Raw genomic sequence first — 17,873 nt, 5'->3', positions numbered from 1 at the left:
TTAATTTACTTTTTTCCACTTCAATTTACTTTTTCCACTTAAATTAACTTGTTTCCACTTCAATTAACTTTTTTTCCACTTCAATTAACTTTTTTCCACTTCAATTAACTTTTTTCCACTCTAATTTACTTTTTTTCCACTTCAATTATTTTTTTTCCACTTCAATTAACTTTTTTCCACTTCAATTAACTTTTTTTCCACTCTAATTTACTTTTTTTCCACTTCAATTAACTTTTTTCCACTTCAATTAACTTTTTTTCACTTCAATTTAATTTTTTTTCCACTTCAATTAACTTTTTTCCACTTCAATTAACTTTTTTTCACTTCAATTTACTTTTTTTCACATGCGGATTGTCTCTTAATTTCCAACTTTCATGTAAATTTTAATTTTAAATTTTAATCATTATTTTTATTATTATTACTATTGGTGAGCAATCTATGTGCCATTGTACTTACAGTTATATAATATTTTTTAAATTTTCTTCTCGCTGAAGGAATTTGGAAAAGTGTGACAGGAAGTTTAGTTGTTTTTATTCCACGTGCTACGAGGAAATTATTATATTTTCAATTTGATGAAAAAAGGATTTTATTTTAATTTTAAATTTTTTTGTTAACCAACCTTTGATGAAGAACTGAAAACCTGTTTGGTCGCATGGTTTATTTTAATATATCCCCCCACCCCCCGAAAATTAAACTAATACATTTCTATAATTTTAATTGCAAGATTTCGTGTCTGTTTTTAACTTTTTATACTTCAGAAAAAAATAACAAAAATTCGAAAGAAATTCTGAGGCGAAGCATATTTTGAAATGTCTTCTATTACAATTAGATTTTATCTAATAACAATTAAAAATTAGATTTTATCGAAATTTTTTTTTGATTTTATAAAACTTTTTTTTTAAAGGTGTTCATAATTTTGAATTTTTTTCTCACGGAAAAGTTTTTAAAAATTTGTTTCACACCTTCAAGTTCAAAATTGATTTATACCTCTAATTTTGGCTATTTTTTATCATAATTTTGATGTTACTAAATCTTGGAAAATTTTATTCTTTAAATATGATATTCTTTCCTAGGGAGTGGAGGGAAGTGAAAAAAAGGAGAAAAATATTAGCTTTCTTAAAGCACACAATGTTCAGGTTTTTTTTTCATTCTAAAGGAACGGTAGGCGTAATTTCGAATTATCTTCCTTTAATAGATCGGGGTGTCCGATTTTATACGATACCCTTTGTAACTTTGTCTGGTCTGAGATTAAGCAGCTGTAGATATTCTTTCTTTTTATGGCGGGAAATGTTAGTCTTTGAATCCGTGACCGTACAGTGTACAATCAATTTAATGTTATAATATCAAGGACATTTACGTCATTCTTACCCGAACTCAAGGTACTAATGCAAGGAAAGTTGTTTCAGAGGTGTACGCATTTTGTGTACTGCAGAGTACTGTCTCTGGGCGGTAATGTAAACACAAGACGGATGTCACAGCCTGACATGGAATCCATTTTTTTTATATAATCATAATATTCTGGTCATAGGAAACTATTATGTGAATTTTCAAAATTTAATGCTTTTAACCTCCTCGAATACTAAACGAACACTGATGAATCTATTCTTTTTTACAAATTCCTCCCAAAGAGAACTGGTTTCAATATGTATGCAGAGTATAAGCGACCGCAATTAACTTTCCTTGCATTAGTACCTTGCCCGGACTAAGGTTTAACTTGCACGTGTGAATAGAGTTTCCATTTATTTCCGCTGTTACAGGGTGTCCCACAAAACATGACAGTTGGTAAATAGTTTAGAATGTCTTCTTCCATAATTTGTTTTAAGTTGTTTAATACCAAAGATAATAATAAAAATATCATAAAGGAGTCATATTACCGTAAAATGAATTTCAAAGTAAAATATATTTGAGCAAAATATTTCTTAAACGAAATAAACTGTAAACAGCCTTTAATTTATAATACAGTGTATGGAAGAAGCCATTCAAAACTATTTACCAACTGTCACGTTTCGCGGGACACCCTCTAATAGCCAACAGTTTATCGTTCTAAACAACTTTAGAAAAAGTTCCGTAAGGCCCATGAAAATATACCGACAATCCTTGTGAAGTTTTCAGTTTAAAAAAAATGAATGAATGAACATAGAAAAATAAACTTTTAAAATTTAGGTTGTGTACAATGTAAACGCGACTCAACTACACACGGATATTAGACTCAACAAAAATTTGTACGATAAGGTTAATTTTGTCTTAGTAACTGACAATAAGTATTAAATTTTTGTCAATTTTTAGAAAATCAGAAGGGTTCTCATATGTATTTATATCATCCCGTATGCTTTACCGAAATGTTCATCAATAGTAATGTAAAATCAACTTTTACTTAAAATTTGATAACATTTATTTATTAGATAATATTTATGTTTCCTCATACTGGGGGAAAAATGAAAATTCACAAGAATAGAGAATTATTGTTTAACACTTTCAAAAGGAATCTTTTTTTTCAGTAGTATAAAATTTATTTACTGCATTTGTTAAAAGGTTGATATGTGGTTAATCTTTTGACTATTATATAGGACGTTTATATTTGGTAGATTGAAATCTTAATTCTTAAAGAACAACATGTCAGTTCACAATTTGGAAAAGCCGATTTATTTATTTATTTATGATTATTATTGTTATTGTAATCTCAGGTTTAAGAAGGAATGCCGACTTCAATTAAGGAATTGTCATGTTTCGTCGGACGAGGGAGGGGTGGCTGCTCTCAGTGTTTTGGAATTGCTTTTAGGGTATTGGAGTGCTCCCAGGGTTTTGGAGTGCTCCCAGGGTTTTGGAGGGCTTCCAGGGTTTTGGAGGGCTTCCAGGATTTTGGAGTGCTCCCAGGGTTTTGGAGTGCTCCCTTGGTTTTGGAATAGCTCCCAGGGTTTTGGAATAGCTCCCAGGGTTTTGGAGTGCTCCCAGGGCTTTGGAATAGCTCCCAGGATTTTGGAGTGCTCCCAGGATTTTGGAGTGCTCCCAGGGTTTTGGAATAGCTCCCAGGGTTTTGGAATAGCTCCCAGGGTTTTGGAATAGCTCCCAGGGTTTTGGAGTGCTCCCAGGATTTCGGAGTTGCTCCCAGGGTTTTGCAGTAAAATGTGAAAATTTATCCGACCTTTTCGGAAAAGTCCTTTAAAAGGGTACTTTAAAACAGGAAATTGAAAAAGGGCTCTGCTCCCCCTTTTTTACTGTCTTTGTTCAGATATTTTCAGGGGAAAAAATGGCTAATTTCAGTCCAGATAGCCTGTGGCGATCATATAGTTTTGGTTAGCCAAACTGTCGACATTTGTTTTATATTTGATTTTGATTTGATTTTTATTTGATTTTAATTTGATTTTAATGAATTAAAATCGAATCGAATCAAAACGAATCGAATAAAACCGAATCGAATCAAATCAAATCAAATCGAATCGAATCGATTTAAATTGATTTGAATGAAAAAAATGATATGAAGGTCAAGGTGGAACACCGTTTGATCCTGAACTAAGAAGGAAAGAGGACACATGGAGAATATTAGATTCAGCTCAGGTAATTAAGGAAACCAACGAGGGAGGGAAGGCAAACATTTTTTTCGTCTGCACCACACCTTTTTTCGACTGGGCGTTGCTCCTGTTTTTTTAGATTGATTTTTATGTCTTTTAAACTTTTTCACAGGGGTGTTAGATGTTTGTCCTTTACACTTTTTTATTGTTATTTTGCTTTGTTATTTGTGGTGTGGACGAAAAATGGTGGGGTATAGTTTCCGAAGAAGAAGGTTCTTCTGTTTGAGTCGTTTTTAACAATTTTCTCCTTAAAGATGCAACAGATAGAAGTAAGATAAGTGCAATCACCATCGAATATTTTTTCGTAAGCCTATACCCCTTTCTTTTTTTCGCGAACACTCTCTTTAAAAGCTTTGTCGTATCAAGAATTCATGAGATATAAGCCATGGGGTTTTCTTTTACTCAATAATATTTTACTTTGAAATCAATTTTACTATGACTGGCAAATAATATTTTTATTATTCTCTTTGGTATCAAACAACTTAACAAACTATTAAAAAAAAACATCTTAAACAATTTACCAACTTGTTTCGTGGGACACTCTATATCTGAGGGTTACGGCATCAGGTTTCAAAGATATAAGATTAAATAATTAGAGTTTTTTTTTTTTTACAAAAACTGGGTTGCCAGCTGCTTGAAAAGGATAATTACATAATTATAGTAGAAGTATAATTATAAATGTGAAACATGTTACAGGATAATGACCTTGCTTTAACAAATATTTTCAAATTTCCAGCAGATGAGTTTCAGGTAATACTTACTTTTAAGTCGTGGCATTAATTAGTCATTAATAGAAATTCACAAATTAACAAAAGATAAGAATCGAATAAACATTTCACTGCAGACTATACATATTACAGAAGGGAGAGGGTCAAACTTAAAGGAATTTTCTAGAACATCTTTGTGACCAATCTAAATTTGATTTTATGCAATATTGTCTGAAGTAATCGGAGTTGCCCGTGGAATTCAAAAAAATTAAAGAAATTTAATAAAAATATTAAGTTTGTTGGATACAGAAGCCTTCAAAAAGGATTTGATATTCAGGTTTCTAATTCATTAAATTATAATGTAGACACAGATTTGCAAAAGAATGCGAATTCATAATCCGATATTGCATTTTTATAATAAATTTTTTTTCTTATCCACCATAAAAATTCATATAAACGCCAAAAAAAATCCTTGTTACTGGGGGGAATGCATCTTTTTGAAGTTTTATCACAACTTCAGGAGTGTTTAACACCCAGCTCTGTGTGATATGTGAAGCATTTAGGAGATCGATTATTCTTAATTTGATTAAGAAAGATTCCGCTGTTAATTAAGTTCTTGGTGGTTTATTATTCTTAAAGGGACTATAAAGGAAAGATGAAAGGGGGTATAGGCATTTTAGGAGTTGATCGAGATCCATAAGAGTTCTATCTAATGTGTCTCCGTCTGTATCACGTGATAATGATACTGCACTGCCATTGGTGGGAGTTCTGGTCACGTGATACGGACAAATTTATTATATTTATTAAAAATGAGAAATTGCTTAATTCAAATAATAGTAGGAGCAACCCTAAGTTTTTCAGGCTCCTCTGAGATATCGTCGTTTTCAGATTGGTTGCGTATTTGCTGAATATGATCTGTTAAAACCTACGATTTTTATATTAAATTTTAAATATATAAATTTTCGTATAAATTTGACACAGTTTTACATCAATTTCTCGAGACAGGAACATGAGATAGAACTCATATTGGTCTCGATCAATTCCTAAAATGCGTAGGTTTTATCCTATACCCCCTTTCATTTTTCCTGTACAGTAACAGTGTACAGTCCCTTTAAAGGCTTTCAAAAAGGTTCCAAATTGATCCGAAATAAATTGAAACCTAGGAAATGACAGTGTACAGTTTTGTTCTCGGCAGTACACAATCTGGACAAAATCAATAATAATAGAAATAAGGCGAGAGGTTTAGAGTTTGGTTAGGCTTCATTGTGATATACTAGGTCATCTCAAAAACTAGTTTTATCGCATCATGGACAGGACGGCTGAGGAGAAGCGTACCGTAAACTTTCTGTTGTTTGTTTACAATAAAACTAGTCCTGTGGCCGAATTTAAAGAATTTTAGCGGCGGTTTAAATTCAAGCCGCGGTTTGAATATGGTTGGTTCCACTTAAAATTGTATCAAATGTTGCAAGATTTACGCCGGCGCTGAATTTAAACCGAGTTTTGGCGGATTTAAACCGCGGCTCAAATTCTTTAAATTCCATCTCTGGGAAGCTGTCTTAAAGGGACTGTTAGCGTAATTTCAATTTACCCTCTAAGGAAAGATGTTAATACCCGATTCACAACGGTACCCTTAAATACGTTGTCCTATCAAGTATGAATTAGATATACATATGTTTCAAATTTTAAAAACTGGTAATTTTCAACTGTGGGTTTTCTACGAAAGGGACTTGCGCATTTCTACTGCAGGAAAATATAAAGAAATTATTAGAATAAAACACTTAATACGTTAATTTAAAATATATGTAATCAAACAAACGTTTTTGCCCTCTCTTAGTTCTATACCTCTTTGGTCATAGAGCCCGAAACTTATGGCAAAGTAATGGAATTAAACCCGGTTTAATGAATGCGGTATTTGTAGATATGTAGATATTCAAAGGTTTGTCCTGACATATTATTCCATTTACTGTTTTTTCATGTAAATACTTGTTTTTATTTCTAAAATTAAAATGTACTAAAAATTAAAAACCCAGTAAAGAAAATTGAGAGTTTCTATCAACGATACTCTCTTTCCGGCCCTGTACATAATATTATTATACAGTGTACAATACTAGGATTCCGTTGTACATGTGTTAACTCTTCTACCAACTCCAGATTTTAATCCTCTTCTTGACTTAACTAGCCTCGACTTAAGCAATACATACTCGCCAAAAGATTCAAGGTATTTTTTATTAATTTTTATAAAACATATAAGAGTCCATATTAAAGAAGTCCAATCCGTAAAAACAAATTTAATTTTATTTTTGATCCTTTACATTATTTTTAACACTTTATTTACAGTTTATTTTAACCCTCTTAATGCTTATTTTAACCCTTTGTACAATTTATTTGAGCCTCTTGAAGTTTATTTTAACCCTCTTGAAGTTTATTTTAACCCTCTTGAAGTTTATTTTAACCCTCTTGAAGTTTATTTTAATCCTCTCGAAGTTTATTTTAACCCAGTTGACGTTTTTTTTAACCCTCTTTTTAACAATTTATTTGAGCCTCGAACTCTGTATTGACAAGAAGTAGTTAAACTTCTTCTCTAGTTTAGCAAGAGAGCACTAGAGATTAAGATTAACCCCAAAACTTCCTTCTATTAATTAAATCCGACCTCTATAGTTTGGAGGATGGTTGTGTCACTATCCAGCTGTATCCACTGACACACACACATCATGTCAGCTTCTGGACACAGACACCTGTCAGCATAGAACAAATACAAAAAGTTGCTGACACATTGTCAGGTAGTTATTAAACGTTAAAGGGGCTGTCTACGATTTTTAAGTTATCCTTGATCAAAAGAGTCACACACCCGATTCACAATGAGGGAGACCATATTTTCAATCTAAAAAATATAACATTCTTACAATGGGTTCTTTATAAAAGTGATTTGTGCAGCAAGACAAGGTTGTAAATGTAGAAAATTAATGTCTTTCAAAACGTAAATAAAAGTTTAAAATTTGATCTATTTCTTGCTTCTAAGGAAACTTTACCTTATTTTTTGGCAAGATTCCTAAAAAATGTTGTATGAAATAATAAAATAATATTGTTATTTTTAATTTTTTTTTGTAACTATATGTTGCATTAAGCTGGGTTGGTGAGAAGTATAGTTGAACTTGAACGGTTTACTCCCAGTGCAACAGAACCAAGGTTAGTCTTAATTCAGTGCCTAGCATTCATTTAATTTATTTCCTCATCAAAACCTGGATCCGCCTTGAAAAAATGTTAATCCGGATCCGGAAACAGGTTATCAGAATATAAAGCGTTTTTTTATTTAAGAAATTTTTCAATATTTGGTTTTGCTTCTTTAGCTTATGAAACTTAATAGACCATTTGGAGAATAGGGAGGTTTTTTAATAATCTCTCATTATTTAACAATTTGTGTTTTGATAACAAAACATTTATATAACAGGTAATGGCTGATATTTTGTGACTTGGATTAAAAACCTTACCCGATTTGAATAAAAACTCAAATTTAAAACAAGCTAGCCTTGGGAATGGAGAGGGTTCCCTGAACGTTTCAGCCTGAAAGTCTCGGGTTCAAGTGTGTAGGTAAGACTTGCAAGACCCGAACTGAAAACTTTAGAATGGTGGATATCGGGATTAATGCTTGATCCTCTCTTTTTGATTATCTCAAGATTAACATAATCTTGCAAGATTATATTAAAAGTGTATGAAAAACTGTAATCATCTGAGAAACTGTAGCAGCCAATCAGAGAAAAGCGGGCAACCAATGAGAGAACAGAAATATTCTCATTGGAGAAAACAATTAACGGATATCCAAGGAGAGAGAAAAAGAGTGGATTATGGACTAAAATGAAAAGTTTCCACAGTGGATATTCGGATCAAGATCAGGATTAAAGTTTAAACATTCTAAAGTTCCCAGCTCCGGGCTAGCAAATCTCTTCGGATTTTCAAAGCACGCAATTTGTTGCCAGACATGGGGGGCAAAAATCTTGGTGTAAAGTTCTTATAGGCAGGCTCTCTGCTGTTCAGAAAATGTGCTTGCCAGTCGGATCGCTTCAAGTATAACGGTGCTAAAGCGTCGGGAAACCCGTTGGTCGCAGGGTGCAATTTAAACTGTTCTGTTCAAATTATTGATCATTCTGAAATGTGTTTAAATGAAAGTATCGCAGAAGGGTGTGAACGATGATGTCCAAAGTGGGACCATATTGCACATTTTGAGCGTTTTTTCTGATGTCGGGTCGAGTAAATTTTTCATCCTTTTCCTATGTAACAAAGATGAACATTTTAAAGATGTGAGATGAGGGAGGAGGGGGTTTCATGAATTCAATAAAAAGCAATTTTCTTGGTCTAGTTTAAAGGGAGTTACCGGCTATTAACGGTAGTTGAACACCCCTCTTTAGCCGAATACTCCCTTTAATAAAAATAAAGAGACACTAGAGAATATTTCTTTTATTTGTTACCAAACTTGTAAATAGGTTGAGTCAAACATTAGAGCTGAACTACTCAGCCCAACAATTCCCTCTTGGACCTAAAAAGGTGAATTAACTTTTAATCTAACCCTGACACAAACTGAATTTACGGTCTAAAATCGATTTTAGATATACCAAAAATTTCCAGTTTTTTATTAGTGTCACTTTTTTCTCTACGCAACACTAAAGCTGTAAAGTTTTTAAAGAAGCAAACTATTTTCTTTTATAAAGTTAATTTCAAGTAAAAAATAAATCTTTAAATAGAAAAACGACATAAAATCAAATTATTTAAACAAAAAACTTTCTCCTTTTTCACTGCTTTTTTGGAACATTGTAAAATGATTTAAAATCTAAATGTTTTCTGCCAATTTCATAAAAATTATCGTCATTTTGAATTTTGTCAATGTGCTTTTACTGAAAACCTAAAGATTTGATTTATTTGGGAAGAGAACTCTCTTTTTTTAGTTTTTAATTCTGATTATTTTAGTGTTTTGAGTTTCATGGAGTTTTGGGCAAATCCTTAGCTAACCTATACTCTGTACAGCTAAGATGACTGGCGTTTTACTATTTATTTTAACTTTTTTTTCTTAAAGAAACTATATTGCAAAATGTACAGGTTGTACCACCTTTAAACAATAAAATTTAAGATACGTTATAAAAATTGTCATTGATTTCGATAGTATATATATATCCAAAGATAAAAACTTGTGTGTGATGATATTGTTAATCTTGAACACTAGATCTCGATATTCAACAAGGGCACTTTTAAATTTTGGATTAATCCTATTCCTTGATCCCTAATTAAAGCTTTCACTGTAGGGTGAAACCACTTCAGGATATCAAAGAGGAATTAGAATAATCCGTAGATCTGCCCAAGTTGCTTGATTCGGAGATTAAGAACACAACACGCTGCAAACGCTCTCATGCAAAAATTCTTTTAAACTTAGGCTAGAAACAAGCACATTTCATTTTAAAATGTATATGCCTAGGGCTGAAAAAATCATAAGTGAGAGTGGGTGAGGTAAAACCAAAGGCCAAGGCGCTGTGTCACTTAAAAGTCTAGGTTTCCTATATTAATTTGATGCCTAACTTTCAGGGTTGTCTATATCTCATAAATTGGATACAGTTGATACAGACAAATTCTGATTTGGATTTTTCTTCTTGTCATCTTTTCTCTCCTTCCTTTTATTAATTTTCTCAAAACCAGTATTTATTGGGACATTGTGCTCCATTGTATTAGTTTTCAGTTTTGTTTGTTGCATAACTTCAGAATGCCTGACTTGACAAGCTGATTGAAGGTTAATTTAGTGCTGACTAAGCTTTAACTCATAGATATATTTTCTGAAATGGAGGTAAAATGGAAGGGGGGGGGGACGTCCATCCACCCTATTTCCCTATCTCCCTATAATTTCTCCATTCGCCAACGGGAAAATTGATAATTGATGGTGTAGAGCTTATTATCAAAGTTCCAACCATTTTTCATGTTCAATTTCTTTTTTCTTTCTGTTTCTTGTTTGTAGGTTTCTGCAAATTTTTTTGAGTTTCATGACTAATTCCTGGTTACGCCTAGTGGTCATAAGAATGGAGATGACAACATTTGTCTACTAGCAATTCAATTCCAAATGTAGGTAGGTAGGTTTGAGGTGTAGGAGTTGGAAGTTTGGATAGGTCAGGAAGGGGTATCAAAGGACTCCCAGAGTACAGAAAATCTATACTTTCCTCTGATTTTTTAGTGTTTCCCACTCGAATTTAAGGTTTTTTCCCCTTGGAGTTGCACTGCATTACAAAGTGGGGAGTTGCTGGCTTCTCCAGGACGTGGCATTTTCAACAGTGTTCCAGTCTTCATAGTTGGCCTAGTATCGCAGCCAGTAGAGTAAAAAACGACATCTTAGTGCATGGTTCTTTCTTTGTTTTTTGAGGTGTGGTGACGCCATGTTTAATTTTCACGCGCTCCCTGTCCGAATATAGCCCAGGCTCCTAGCACTGCTTTCTATGTTCTAACCTTCCCTGTCTTAGCTGACAATTGGGGTGGGTTGATCTAAATAAACTATTTGAATAATTGTTATTCTAAACTGTTAAAGAACCCTAACATTTTGTTAATTAGAAATTACAAAGATGTTGTTTGAAATTACGAAAAAAAATTCAGTGATCATAATTTTAAAAAAATGAATTCGTAAATTCGAAAAACCTTCGTTAGTTCTTTATATGAAACAAAATATTCCTGATTTTTTATAACAGTGTATATAAAAACAAGTTTTTTGAAATAAAATATTTTTTCTTTAAATTTATTTACATTGTGTATACCCTTGCTTGTACATATATTAATGTATTTGTGGTGAAATCTTAAGCCGATATAATCGTAATACATGTTTGTTAACAAATTCAAGAAAACACGAAGACGATTACTACTGTGTAGCTTGAATTTGTTATTTCTGTTAGATTAAAAATCCTCTTTTAATCCAACCCCTCCCTGGGGCCAATGTTAACAAATTCAAGAAAACACGAAGCCGATTACTACTTTGCTTTTATTTCTCATTTCATGCTATTATTCAATAAAAATACCGAATATCCCTTTTGTTCTTTTATTTGTGTCAACAATGTTGTTAGTCCAATGTTATTATAGCTTAAACAAACAATTAGAAAATTCGTATTTTTTTTTCTTTTTCATTAAAGAACCTTTTTTGATAATTTCCCTCCAATTAATATTAGGGTTTTCATATTTTTCCGAATCAATATGGTTCCGAAAAGGCCTGACAGAATCTTTCCATAGGCTGTCAAGAATGATAAGCATTTATCATGTCACACCTAGCTCTTAGTAACATCTATAGGCGGTAGCAAAGAGTTATAATGTAAAGATAATCATTTCAGAGGTGTACGCATTTTTAGTACTGCAGTGTACTGTCTGTGGGCGGTAATGTAAACACAAGACGGATGTTACAGCCAGGCCTGACATGGGATCCATCTTTCACATAAAAAATCAATGAAATATTCTGGTTATAGGAAACTGTAATTTGAATTATCAAAATTAAATGCTCCTTGGATACTGGTCGAAGAACACTGATGCATCTATTCTTGTTAGAGAGAACTGGTTTCGATATGCACGCAGAGAATACGCAACAGCAATTAACTTTCCTTACATTATTACCACGGGTAGTAGATTCATTTAAAAATTTATTAAAGTTTGCAAATTCTGTAAATCCTACTGTTTATGTAGGTTGGAGTGTAATGGATCCAATGATATAAAATCAAGAACTTTATATTTATATCTTAATGTGACCTTAAACTGAGATTGATAATTTATTGCTGTCGAGTTTTGTCCAGAAATAAAATTGAATTTATCTGGAAATATATGTAGCCCCACACAGACATTTGAAGCAATTTAACTAAATAATTTAATGTTTTGAGTTAATATAATCTTAAAATTCGGTGATGGTGTTGGACTAAACCTCTGTAGATTATAAAAAAGTAAATGCTAGTTCCACATTTTATTGAAAATATATTTCGGTCTGCAGGTTGACCGACCTTAGTCAGTTCTTGAGATTGTTCCTTTTTTATGGCTTTTCAAATTAGTAAATAGTAGACATAGAGTGTCCTATAGAGTGTAAAGATTCACCATTCTTTAATTAATATTGGGTTAAAAGAACCCACAAAGGTGATTGTGCGGAATTTATGTTACCTTCTTAATGATTCCCTGCTTATAAACTTATTTCTTTGCCAAATCATTGAATAACCCAGTTAAAGACTATATTTTAGGCAGATTGCAGAAGACTTCATTTAAAATTGGAATCGTAATGTTTGTAGAGTTTCACGTCGTCTTTACAGTCTCATCCTTTGTGGGTAACCCTGTCCTTTAAGATTTCCAATGCACCCCCCTACACATTTTTGATATAGTCCCCCCCCCCCTCATTTATGTTGTAGTGCACATTACATGTAATATAAGAATGTAGAATGTTGTGTTGCTAAGTTTTGAGAGTACATATTTCTGGAGTTAAACTGTCCGCGTTCAAATTACCAAATCCCAGCAATCTCTATAATCTCTCCATGGAATGTATACTAAAGGTAGGGGGAGGGGGTGATAGGGTTTGGGAACACAAATACTGTGACGGATAGGACTGGTAGGAACAAATATTTTCAAAACAATAACGAAGGTAGGCAATTTCCGGGCTTATTAAACTAAACTCCGGTTTATTTGATGTACAGGCTCAACTTTCAGGCAACTAGAGCAATTTGTGTACAGTCTATTATCAAATCTCGGAATTTTTCTAATGCAAAAGTTTGGTGTTGTTTGGGTTTATATTGATCTACTGCAGGGGTTGTAATCTGGCAGCACATTCATCCATCCACGCTTCATTCATATCGAGAATAGGGTTAACAAGATTCCAGCTGCCTAAGGGCTTCTTAGGCCTGAGAAAGGAGAGTGCAAGAATTTTTCTGATATACTGGAATGAGGCCCGGGTGCCATACTGATAGGAAACATCACACTTAAAGTTACCAATCATTTGTAAGTCTGGTTTGATAAAAGGTAATTTGTAAAAAATTTTAAAATTAGTTCAATTAAACAAATATTGCTTAAAAGGATCCTGAGCAGTCAAAATATGTTAGAGTAAAATTAGCACAAACTTGCGTTTTTTACTTAATTTACCGTTAGAAATGCACAACTTTATTATCTTTTTAGATAAACTTTATCTTAGAACAGACTGCAATGTAATTGGTTAAAAAAATTGGCTACTTAAAACCAAGGTTTTTTCTGGCCTTGCTTACGTTACTGGCCTAAAATTCTGCTTTAGACTATTACAAAACTATACTTAATGCCATCTAACAAATTTTGTTTTAAAATATGTGGTATTTTTCATACAAATGAGATACGTAACAAAATCACAATTTTAGCTTTATTTTAGTAGGAGAGCATCCTATCCTATAACTGATAAAAACAAATTTAGAAGTTTATAACCGTGTCGTCGTTTTCCCACCATTTTTAGCATCTACAAATACAATGATTAATTTATTTGATAACTAGAGTTCTAATGTTGATTGTTTGAATTTAAAACCAATACTGCAGCTAATGACGTCATATAAAAGTGTACAGAGCGTACACACTATTCGGATAAATTCCTAATGCCCTATCTTCTACTATTCTACCGTCTTTGCCCATACCCCTACAATTTACATATATTGATCTCTGCCTTTATTGAAAATAGGCCGTGTTGCATTTTGTTTATATATTCCTCTCAGAAACTGCAGTACACTTATTTTGTAAACAAAAATATGGAAGGTTCTGAGCTGGGAACTTTTGTGTTGGATAATCATAATCCCGAACACTTGATCTCGATATCCACAGTGGGCTCTTATAATTTAAGTTATCCCTTCAGGGTACAATTATATACTGCGGGACACCGAATAAAGATTAAATTAATCCGCAGATTAACAAAAGATCAAGATCAAGCATTGATCTCGATATCCACACTTATACAACAGTTCCCACCCTGGGTCTATCCTCCTTGATCTCAGATAGTTCACATAAATCTTAAACTTGAACTTCTTAAACCAAAAATACAATGAATTCTGAGGAAGGGTTTACAATGGGTATTGTACAGGGTGTATCGCACCATATTAGAATGTCCATAGCTTTAATTTAGGATTTTAATGACATATCAGGAAGTTTTAAAGTTTGAGCCATTTTAAAGGTTGCATAAAGGATAATATAAAGAATTTGTGTAGAAAATCTTTACAAGACTATAACATTTCATAGATTTTATCCTTCAGAGCCCCCCTCTCCCCTCAACTTCTCGTTGCGTCCCAAACACCCCTGGCTATCTCCTCCCCCACTCCTGGCCCCCTTAAGTGCTTTTGTTGCAATTCTGCAAAGGAAGAATATTATATTGCCGAAGATGGACTGGTCTACTGGGCAGTCTGACCCCGACATTTCAGGCCACAACAGATACATCCAAAGAGGAGTTATACATAGAGAGGAATTAACAACCCACAGAGTAGAGTGTTCATAGAGAGAGCCAGGCCTGACATGGGATCCATCTTTCACATAATTTATATTGCCGAAGATGGACTGGTCTACTGGGCAGTCTGACCCCGACATTTCAGGCCACAACAGATACATCCAAAGAGGAGTTATACATAGAGAGAAATTAACAACCCACAGAGTAGAGTGTTCATAGAGAGGAATTAACTATCCACAGAGGAGTTATACATACATAGAGAGGAATTAACTACCCACAGAGTAAAGTGTTCATAGAGAGGAATTAACTATCAACAGAGGAGTTATACATAGATAGAGAGGAATAAACTACCCAAAGAGTAATTTTTTACATACAGAGGAATAAATTTTCCACAGAGTAGAGTTATACAAAGAGAGGAGTTAACAACGCATACAGGGGACTTTTACATAGGGTGGAATTAATTAAACACAGAGTAGAGTTTTACATTAAGAGAAATTAACTACCTCAATAGTAGAGTTATACATAGAGAGGAGTTAACTACAAACCGAGAAATTATGAGAAATTATCTACCTAAAGAGTAGAGTTATACATAGAGAGGAATTAACTACCCACTGAGTAGAGTTATACATAGTAAGGAATTAACTACCCACTGAGTAAAGTTATACATAGAAAGGAATTAACTTCCCACTAATTAGAGTAGTCAAAAGTCATAAAATCATTTTTGCAATTAAGTTTGTTCTCTTGTGTTCACTAATCTTGCTAAAAAAAAAGCCAAAAAAATGTGTATATTTAGCAGATTTTACTAAAATGTGTTTTTTCCTAATATTTTTTCCAATTCCATTTCTGCTAAGTGTAGTGGAGGGTGGCCTTCTTGGTGCAGGTAATATATAATGAATAATAGATAAAAATAGGGAATAAGAAATAACCAGAAATAATCAATATTAAATTATAAATAATGAATGAAAATTAATGATTAATAAGTAATATCTACATTTTACAAAAAAAAAATTTTGTTTTTCAAGCATAGTAAAAGAAATTTAGAAGTTAAATATATTGTATGAATACTTTTGACTCTTTGAAACTTTAAGAATTATATTTATTTTACTGTGTTGTTTCTATCTTTTAAAAGATGTCATTTTCACCACAATTTTTAAAGTGATGCCAAAATTCTAACTGTGCAATGTTTTTAAGGACTTTAAAATAAGGAATTTAATTTCTTTAATTTTTTAGATTTTTAAATTTTTTAAATTTTAATTTAATTTTTAAGGAAGTGGAGCAGGCAGCTGCGCAGCTTTCCCTTTCCGGTCTGAGGATTTAGACCACGTGGGTGGATGTCCAAGGAACCAAACAAATAAATCAATGCTTTAATGTTTCAGCATGCTGACAAATTTACACTAAACAACTCTAAAAGGGATTTTAAGTTGCTATCAGGGGAAAAGAAAACAATTTTAAGCCATTTTTAAAAAGAACAGATAAACCTTTAAAACTTTGGTTTTAAAAAAAGATTTACTACAGAGTACAGTGAAACCCTTAATAAAGAATACATCGAAAGAATTTATCAAAAGTCGTTTTCTAAATCTCCTGAGGCTTCAAACGAATCTGATATGTTTATCATATGTAAAAAATTATTTAAGAAATATCTTTAGTATTTTGTTTTAATTTAAAATTCTTTTTGAAACAGATTTTGCTAACATTAGTGAATGACCAAAGAGATACAACTTAAGATTTAAAAATACCAACTGCCATCAATTTGGTTTGGTTTGGTTCAAAGATGGGCAGAATGTTGCTCAGAGTTTGGATATTGCCATGGCAAGGTATGTGAAACTTGAGATTCCTTCTTTAACGTTTCTTGGATCAATTTGAAATGAAACTAAAATGAAACCGATTAGCTATATCTGGCCAAACATCTAAACCAAAATGTTTGTTTTTTTTTAAATAGTTTTTTTTAAAATTAATTTTTTAATATTGCTATGGGCAACGCAGGGCGCTCTAGTCTTTCATAAAGCCCATAGCAATCAAAAGGTTGACAGCTTTCAGGCAAAAAATTAATCCGTATTTTGCCAATTACTTCTCAAAAACTAAAGCTAAATCAAAAAAAAGTTTGGTTGTTTAAATGAGTTAAATCAACTTTAAAATCGACTGAAGCAGTATGGATTATATGTGAGCCCACATATTATTTTTGGATTGTGTGCTCTAGATCATGGGATTGAATCATTTTGAAAGTAAGACGTAATTATTTGCATGCAGAAAACACAGGGTTATTTGAGCATTTGTTGCTCATTTTGGCGTTAAAGCTCGGAGAAAACCAATAGGATATTGGATGCTCTATAAAGATCTAGTAAAGGATTGAATTAATTTTAAAATCTCTTTAAATTATTTCCATATAGAAATTACAGAATTCTTTGAGTATTCTGAATGTAATTTGGCTTCAGCTTGCAGATAGTCTAATATGATAATGGACGCGCTGGAGATCTAGAAAAGGATCGATTAAAAAAAAAACTTTATAATTGGCTCAAAAATAATTATCCGCATGAAGAAAATACATGGTTCTTATGCCTATTTTGGCGTTAAAGCTTGGACATAATGCAAACTGATATTGACGCACTAGAAACTGTATTTAGAAAAGGATTGAATCATTTTTAAAATCTCTGTATGGCTCAGATATAACTATTTGCATGCAGAAATTACAGAATTTTGTATGTAATTTGACTGTAGCTTGCAGTATATAGTCTAATATGCTAATGAACGCACTGTAGTTCTAGAAAAGGATTGATTCATTTTGAAAATTTGGCTTAGATATAATTATTTGCGTTCAGCCAATACATAGTTCTTTGATTCTAAACGTATTCTGGCTTGAAGATAACATTATGCATATAATTGAATCCGTCATGAATCAAGGGCGTAAACAGAGCCGGGGGGGGGGTCAGAGTGATGCCCAATTCACAAGAGTACCCTTTAAATAGACTCTAGTGTCCTTGACAAGTGTTCAATTCCGACAATTTCCTCAATTATTTCCTTTAGCAGAAATTCAAACCTTTTATGTACTATGTAATGTGTCTATGTACTAGATGTCTTTATAGGATTTTAACGTTTCTTTTTTTACCCCTTATAGTCATTTCTAGTCTGAACCTCTTTCATGTCCTGGCCGCAGAGATATGGTCCCCTCTCTATGCT

At 32.7% G+C, this 17,873-nt stretch overlaps 1 long non-coding RNA gene across 1 annotated transcript; it reads left to right on the top strand.

The window, feature by feature from the left end:
• Positions 1-4,568: 4,568 nt before the first annotated feature.
• LOC111710544 (uncharacterized) lies at positions 4,569-9,409 on the top strand. The gene is made up of 6 exons (XR_002767075.1): positions 4,569-4,613; positions 6,388-6,494; positions 6,935-7,056; positions 7,402-7,462; positions 8,755-8,815; positions 9,236-9,409. It is a non-coding gene; the product is annotated as an uncharacterized LOC111710544 (long non-coding RNA).
• The last annotated feature ends 8,464 nt before the right edge of the window (positions 9,410-17,873 follow it).

The sequence above is a fragment of the Eurytemora carolleeae genome, unplaced genomic scaffold (assembly GCF_000591075.1).
Source record: "Eurytemora carolleeae unplaced genomic scaffold, Eaff_2.0 scaffold490, whole genome shotgun sequence".
NCBI classification, from domain to species: Eukaryota; Metazoa; Arthropoda; class Copepoda; order Calanoida; family Temoridae; genus Eurytemora; species Eurytemora carolleeae.
This window is presented reverse-complemented; position numbering and strand designations above follow the sequence as displayed.